The sequence below is a fragment of the Homarus americanus genome, unplaced genomic scaffold (genome assembly GCF_018991925.1).
Source record: "Homarus americanus isolate GMGI-L3 unplaced genomic scaffold, GMGI_Hamer_2.0 scaffold10219, whole genome shotgun sequence".
NCBI lineage: Eukaryota > Metazoa > Arthropoda > Malacostraca > Decapoda > Nephropidae > Homarus > Homarus americanus.
In genome coordinates, this window is record NW_024731308.1 from 1 (window position 1) to 8,444 (window position 8,444).

General features: G+C 38.5%; 1 long non-coding RNA gene across 1 annotated transcript; it reads right to left on the reverse strand.

Annotated features, from left to right (window-relative positions):
• Positions 1–4,106: 4,106 nt before the first annotated feature.
• LOC121867586 lies at positions 4,107–7,602 on the reverse strand. The gene is made up of 3 exons (XR_006089187.1): positions 7,555–7,602; positions 6,229–6,303; positions 4,107–4,596 (listed from the first exon to the last, which is right to left on the reverse strand). It is a non-coding gene; the product is annotated as an uncharacterized LOC121867586 (long non-coding RNA).
• Between the last annotated feature and the right edge of the window lie 842 nt (positions 7,603–8,444).

The window sequence follows — 8,444 nt, forward strand, 5'->3', positions numbered from 1 at the left end:
AGTGACTTTGAACACCTTCAAAGAGATCTAGATACCTTACATGAGTGGTCAGTAGACTGGCAAATGAATTTTAATACTGGTAAATGCAAGGTACTACAGATAGGGAAGACGAATACAAACGTTAATTATAAACTAGGTAACACGGAAATAGAAAACTCAGTTTGTGAAAACGATCTAGGTGTATTTGTTAGCAACGACTTGAAACCTAGAAAACAATGTATTAGCGTTCGCAACAAGGCAAACAGGATTCTTGGGTTCATATCTAGGTCTGTGAGTAACAGAACTGCTGACGTTATCTTCAAACTTTACCTAGCATTAGTGAGGCCACACATGGATTATGCGGTTCAGTTCTGGTGTCCTTATTATAGAATGTACATAGATTCTTTGGAGAGAGTACAAAGAAGAATGCAAAAATGATCCATAATATTAGAAACCTTCCATATGAAGAAAGACTGAAGAGCTTAGGCTTACATTCATTAGAGAGGCGTAGAGTTAGGGGAGATATGATAGAGGTGTACAAGTGGGAAAGTGGGATTAACAAGGGTAAAATGGAAGATGTTCTGAAGCTCAGTAATAACGAAATAACTAGAACAAATGGATTTAAATTAGATAAATTCCGATTCAGAAAGGATATAGGCAAGCACTGGTTTGGTAATAGAGTTGTGGATATGTGGAATAGGCTACCGAGCGCTATAGTAGGATCGGGGACGCTAGGGAGCTTCAAGACGAAGTTGGACAGGCACATGGAAGTGCTGGGATGGGTGTGAAAGGGATCTGCCCTGTATGGGCCAGTCGGCCTCCTGCAGTATCCCACTTTCTTATGTTCTTATGTTCTTATGTTCTTATCATAACATAGCGTAAAACTTGGCTCGTTTGATCCTTATGTGAAATATCAGGAGTGCTGTCGAATATCATGGAAAAGTACTTTGCTTCTTTTACTTGCTTGATGACTTTGCTTCTTACGTTTTCTCCCAAAATTTCTATAAACTCGTTCTGAATAGTAGGAGACAGATGTGGGTCAGGTGTTAGGTCAGACACGACAGGGATTAACTTGCCGCCGATACAAAGGGATGGATTAACGTCTCCAGTAGCTGCAGATATGGGTGATGAGCAGACCCAAAAGTGCCGCCCCCCAAAAGTGCCGCCCGGGGCGGACCGCCCCCCCCCCTAGCTACGATAATGCATATAAAGGCCCTACAGTCCCATTCCATGATCATTCTGGTTCTGATTTTCATTCTGGCCATTATCCTTCCTGATCCTGGTGGCCATTCGAACGTTCTGAGGAGACGAACATTGCTCTGAAGATTCTCAGAGTTCACGCTTGTCCTCTCCCCAGGTCGGGAGGGGGACTTCCCGACCAGACCCCAGCTAAGCAGAGGCCTCCCATAGGAGGCAGCCAAGCATCCACTGGGCCTACGCCAGGGTACACGTGAGTCTTGTCAGAGCGATTCCTTGGGTGAGTTACCTACTGTGGGAAGTGTATTCATTCAAGGGTGTCCGAGAGTCAGTGTCGAGTAACGTAAAACATAATGTGTTAGTACCCCGATATAATAGTGATATTAATGTGTCCATGTCATTGAGTGAATTAATAAATAGTTGTATCGAAGAGGTGTTTAACAAGTTGTCCCTTTAAGAAGTAATATATGTGTATTGACACACGAGATAAGATAAGCGTATTGACGCTGAGTAAATAACATCCCGGCCAAGCTACCAAGTTTCCTATCTTTACATTCCTACTCTCTATACTTTTCCTATTTATATATATTTTCCTCGCATTGTGTTCTGTTCCATTATACTATGTTGCCCACTCAAGGAGTAGTGGAAAAGTATGTATAATGAGTTATGGAAATGAAGAGAAAGAGAATTAAAATTATTAAAAGTATATATACTTTGTTTGGGTCCTCTCTTACTTTATAAATGTGTTATATAATTTTGCTTTTAGACCGTTGTGCATATAATTTATTTTATATTGACTGCGTTTGAAGACTTCTGGAAGTTCACTTGTGTTTGTGGAGTCTGTAAGATAATGATTGTTTGTGATCTAACTGACCAAAGAATCTGTAGAGTTTCGACGCCAGAAGTTAAAGACGCCCCACTCTGGGAAGCATGGCATCACACTTCTTGTGGCGATCAACCTGGGGCTGTCCTTTCTTGTCATGATTAACCTGGCGGCTGAACTTTCTTATGTCGATCAACCTGGGGCTGTTCCTTCTAGCAGTGATTAACCTGGGGCTGACCTTTCTTGTGGCAATCAACCTGGGAGCTGACCTTTCTTATGGCAATCAACCTGGGGGCTGACCTTTCTTATGGCGATCAACATAGGGCTGTCCTTTCTTGCGGCGATCAACCTGGGGCTGACCTTTCTTATGGCAATCAACCTGGGGCTGACCTTTCTTGCGGCGATCAACCTGGGGCTGACCTTTCTTGTACACTGGAGAGGCTTGATTGTTTAATCAAGAGGCTGCCAGCTTGTCTGCTTGTTGGAACCACGATGACAACTTTCCTAGTACTCGTGTGTTGTAGTGCTGGCTGCTGGTTGGCTGGCTGGCTATTAGCTAGCTAGGACACTAAGACAACACTCGGGTAGGCTCGTCTGGTGTCGGCTCCATTTGGGTCACCATGATCTGTGAGCTGATGCTGGCGGGTTGACTGCTATGTCAGCAAGTCTTTATATTATCTTTGTTACCACTGGATTTCTGTGTAGACGTTTTGCAGGTGTTTATAACCACTGTCCACCTATTTCCCACTAAAATACTTTGTTTGATGATGATTCACTTAGAATGTCACTTGTGTCATCAATATTTTCTTTTTTTTTTGAGTGCTGTACAAGTGTATAGAATTCGTCTCACTGTTTGACACCAAGTGTGAGAGCTGTTTTGGTATCACATTAATTGTTTTAATTAAGTTCTGGAACTCTGAAGTGGCAGGGCTTGATGTAAACACTTCTTGGCATTTTCTATTTTTAAACTGAAAGAAAGTACCGTATATCCACAGATATAATCTGAGATAATATATTGTGAATTCTTTCCAGGGAAGTGTTACGTAAATTACTTTGAGATAATACTTCTGCTAAGTGTAAACTTCCCTGTATAGCGGTATGGAGTGAACTGCTCCCCACTGGGCGTGAGAGAGTGGTAGGAAGCGAGCGGTGTTTACTGAATCAGCTCGACCCCCGTGATAGATGCAACTTCAGTGATCTAGTCATAAACAACATGGTAAATCACTTGGTGAATAATTTGATGAATAACATGATGTTATTCATTGGGGTGTATTTATATAAAGCAAAGATGCTGTTACACCTGGATGAAAATTGTTTTTGAATGTCTCCGGCAGTTCACACCTCTATAGACTGCTTTGTCAATGGGCAGATCAAGAGGTAGCAGTATGGGTGATGAAAATAGTTGGTCAAATGCATTCACTGTGATTGCATTATTTTCTTGCTCCTGTGAGAACTGTGATCTTTGAACAAATTTATTAAATAAGCTTATTTTTTGTTCTTACTAATTTTGTACTCAGTAATTCACTTTGTAATCCAATGAAGAACTTTTGTTGAGTCGTTCTTATCATTAACAATTTCTTTGTTGTTATTCTCCTGTATAACACTCGTTTGACTTTTGTATCTTCTTAGAAGAATTTTGTTAAAGCGAATTTTTCTTTAAATAGCTTATTAATTATGAGTTTTATACGTAATTTATTACTTAATCTTATCATTAGTATTTATAACACATTTCTTACATCAATTCTATACATAAATTAATAAATTTTCACTGAAAAAATGCCTGGAGAACTTTTCACACTATTTCAGTTAAAGGTATGTGTGAAACCATTTAGGCAGACAATGGTTTACAAGGAAAAGTTGGGTAGATGCTTATATAAGTTTTGGGTACAGTACATGCTATCTTCTCTCCCTTCTCTTCTGTTCTCATTCGGTCACTTTCCTTTTTCCTGCTCCAAAAGTTACTTATGTTGTTACAGCAGTGGAGTAAAACCGTTTCTCCGACTCCTTACACTGTGTTCAGGTGACAGTAAACATACAGTACTAACTTTACAAAACGGGTCTCTTACTGGTCCAATGAGGGAATAAGTGTTGGTATAAGAGGCAATTATTTCAGTTTTAGCATAACAATTTTATTATCAAGATCTCAAAACAAAGATAAATGTTATCATTTATAGATGAGGGAATTAACAAGGCAATACACGTCAAAAATAAGCAGATGCGCATGCTAATGACGCAAGTCTCAAGTTAAATTAAATTTTACTAATATTCTCCATCATTTCTTAAAATGTGCAAGAACAAGAAAATAAAGGTTGTTGCAGAATTCAAATGCTTAAAAAAAATCATAGGTAAAGCAAGTTCTCGAATCGCATGTGAAAACAGAAGTTTCGTCGATGATCACCAAACACAGTTGAGGGTGTCTTCTTATAGGTCATGGTGGCGTCCGTCAGGTCTGGCCACTGTTGTGGACTAGTGGTAAGGCTGTTTTACCCTGCAACATATATTATTGCCGTAGCAGATGCCGGTAGATATTTCTTGTCCGTAACTACAAAAACTTACACAAAACCCGTTGACTTGTGGGCAGGGATACTTGATGCTTCCTGTTGGAGACGAAAGGAGGGCGTTAGAAGCAGATTGTGAAATCCACTAACCCAGATATTTCACTTTTGTCATGGAAGAATATAGGCGAGGGAAAAAAGATGCCACACTTAGAGATCTCCTTGTTGCTATTTCGTGCGAAGGTGTTCATGAACACTGGTACACGGTACTTTGTGTTCATGTAAGACTGGTACACGGTACAAAGGCGTTCATATAACACTGGTACACAGTATTAAGTTGTTCATGTAACACTTGTACACGGCACTCAGGTGTTCATGTAACACTGATACACGGTATTAAGGTTATATGACTAGTTTAGCCCATCCTATCGTCACCCGCAGTATTATTATGAGTTGTTCACATTACCTTTACTTAAAGCTGAGAATTTAATTGAATATTAAGTTTTTTAGTTGTTGTTATTTGTTAAAACTCAACATACTGGATTTAAGTAAAAACAGATAGAGAAATTTGAAAAAGACCATGAAAAATAAATGAAAAGGACTTCATATGTATATTAAATATATATACATATATATATATATAAATATATATATGTATATATATATATATATACAATCAACACCTCAACCCGCCAGGATTCGAACCCGCGGCCCACGAGCCAATGACTGTGACCGGGGAACGCTAACCACTGGACCACCAGGATACAAAAACAGTCCTAGACTTAGTTTTATTTCACACAAAGCCTGTTCAACGAGCTTAAGGCGCCGTGAACCTCTAATGGGGACTACCCGTATCACGTAGGTGGTCAGAGTAACGTTTTACCAAATCCGGGCTTCTGAAAACTTTCAGACAAAAGCAGTCCTAGACTTTGTTATATTTCACACAAAGCCTGTTCAACGAGCTTAAGGCGCAGTGCTTTATTGGGCTAATGAAATATATATGGATCCTCGTGTATCGAAGCCGGATTTGGTAAAACGTTACTCTGACCACCTACGTGATACGGGTAGTCCCAATTAGAGGTTCACGGCGCCTTAAGCTCGTTGAACAGGCTTTGTGTGAAATATAACAAAGTCTAGGACTGCTTTTGTATCCTGGTGGTCCAGCGGTTAGCATTCCCCAGTCACAGTCATGGGCTCGTTGGCCGTGGGTTCGAATCCTGGCGGGTTGAGGTGTTGATTGTATGTAGAAGTCCGCGTGCTTTATTGGGCTAATGAAATATATATATATATATATACATATATATATATATATATATATATATATATATATGTGTGTGTGTAAGGATGTATTCAAAGCTTTGCATTTTCTGAAACCATTATTAAAAAGAAACTCGTAACAACACTATGTCATTCTTAATGCAATATCGAAGCATCGGAAGAGGTGTTCAATGCATTATTTTTCAATGTATGAAAGAGATTACTTTAAATTTAAAAAAGAGGTGATTGAATAAAATTTCGTAAATTTCCTTGTAAGAAAGGTTTACTTAAAACTGACAAGGCGATCTCATCATATTTTTGCCTATCTTCAAGCATCAGGATGTGTCACCATATTCTAGACGTCTAGAATGACTCATCAACAATGAAATGACGCATCAAGCGCAGGAGTGGCTCGCCAAGAACCTGGGCAACTCAGCAAACACTGGACTGAGATAAAATATAATTAAGGTGACTCACCATTGACAACGGTGACGGCCACGATCACCAGCACCAGCAGGAATACAATGCTCTTGGTATTCATGGTTCACCAGCCTGTTGAGAGGAAACTTTTACTCACAGAACACAATGTACATTGGGTCTGACCTGTATAATGAACCTTATGAATGAACTGTACATAAAGAACGTCTAGTGGTGGACTTTTCTTGTTGTATTAAGGTCGAGAGAACCCCAGTTTGGGATTCTAGTGAGGAAGATAGTAGAGCTGGCGAGGAAAGTATAAGGATAGAAATTGCATATTGTAGTATGTTGGTATATATTTCAATTTCTCTGTCTCTCGCTTTTCTCGATGTTTCATATTTGGCATGACATATTATTTTATTTACCACTTGTGGACATTGCTTCATACCCCCCGCCCCACTCCCGCACATGTACTGTATATACATCATCTTAACTATGATTCAGAATACCCGACTTCATAAAGGTGTTGCACAAGGAAGGTGCGTCAGTACAATTTGAGATTTGAATTGCAGTATTTTATTTCCATCTAATACATGATTATATATATATATATATATATATATATATATATATATATATATATATATATATATATATATATATATATATATATATATATTGATAAAATCACACGGGGAAAAAAGGAAACAACGGAGCACCTTAGCAGTGCCTTGTTTGTTCATGTTAGGAATAATAATCATCACATTGCTTGGGGAAAAAGCTTAGAAGTGTTCAAACCATCTTGTGTCACAGAAAGACTTCTGATTGAAGCTAGTTTGATTAAGGAATTAAAATCAATTAACCTTATTGATGGTCAGTTCAAAACTGATATTATGTTACATAAATTTATTTGTCAGTGGCCCAAGGTTAAAAATGCTTTAAAAACCTAGGAGCTAGATGTAGGATAGTTATTTAGTGGGTCCCTTATTTTTGACCTGACCTGACCTGACTAGTTTCGTCGCCCCCTTTCTCTTAAGCTTCTCTAAGTGTGTGTTGGTGTTGGTGTGGGGACTAGTGGATGACATCATTATGGCCTGACCTCATGTTTAATAAGGTCACCCTGTATATTTAAGCCTCTCTCTGTCCATGTAATCCAGTTGCCTCTGAAGATGTCTTGAATGAAGACGAAAGCTAAGGTGCTCCGGTGTTTCCCTTTTCCCGTGTGATTTTATCAAGATTTATCTTATCCACGTTTTCATTGTGGATCTACATGAAATATATACTGTATATATAAAACTTGAGAGAAAACACCAAACTTACACCACGCACTTAATAGTCGTCATTCTGTGTATACTTCAGTATTATTTAAAACGAATGTAAGCTTACCTCAGTTACGATATCAGCAAGAGACAGGAGTAAGGTGTGATGATACAATTCCTTGGTGTTCACTTTATATACCTGACGTCCAGGAATTACCGATATCAGCTGGAGAAATTTACTTATTTCCTTTTATTAATTGTAGAACACCCTGGTCCTTGAATACATAAAATTAATTTCTATGTTTGATCATCTACAGTAATATTTAATTAAATATAAAGAATTACCAGCGAAAGGGAGAAACGTGATGGAATTAACTATTGGAGAATCATTTCACCTGGCATCCCATGACTCACGTCCGGGTATTTCCCAAGGCAATATAATTATGTTGTCAGGGCTGTTACCCTAGATATACTGTATATATATATATATATATATATATATATATATATATATATATATATATATATATATATATATATATATATATATATAACAACATCAACCTAGAAAAGTCGACTTGTGAAAGAGACCTAGGGGTACTTGTAAGCCCGGACCTACGGCCTAGAAAACAGTGCGTTAATGTTCGAAATAAGGCAAACAGAGTATTGGGTTTTATATCTAGAAGTGTAACAAGAGTGCAGAGGTCTTATTGCAACTATATCTTGCGCTAGTTAGGCCGCACCTCGATTATGCGGTTCAGTTCTGGTGCCCCTATTATAGAATGGATATAAATTCACTAGAGTCGGTGCAGCGAAGAATGACAAAAATGATTCCGGGACTTAGAAACCTTCCATATCAGGATGGGTTAAAGAAACTTAACTTGCATTCCCTAGAAAGACGAAGAGTGCGGGGAGATATGATAGAAGTATTTAAGTGGGTGAATGGAATCAATAAAGGGGATATAGATAAAGTTCTTATAATATCCGAGCAGGATAGGACTCGGAGCAACGGATTTA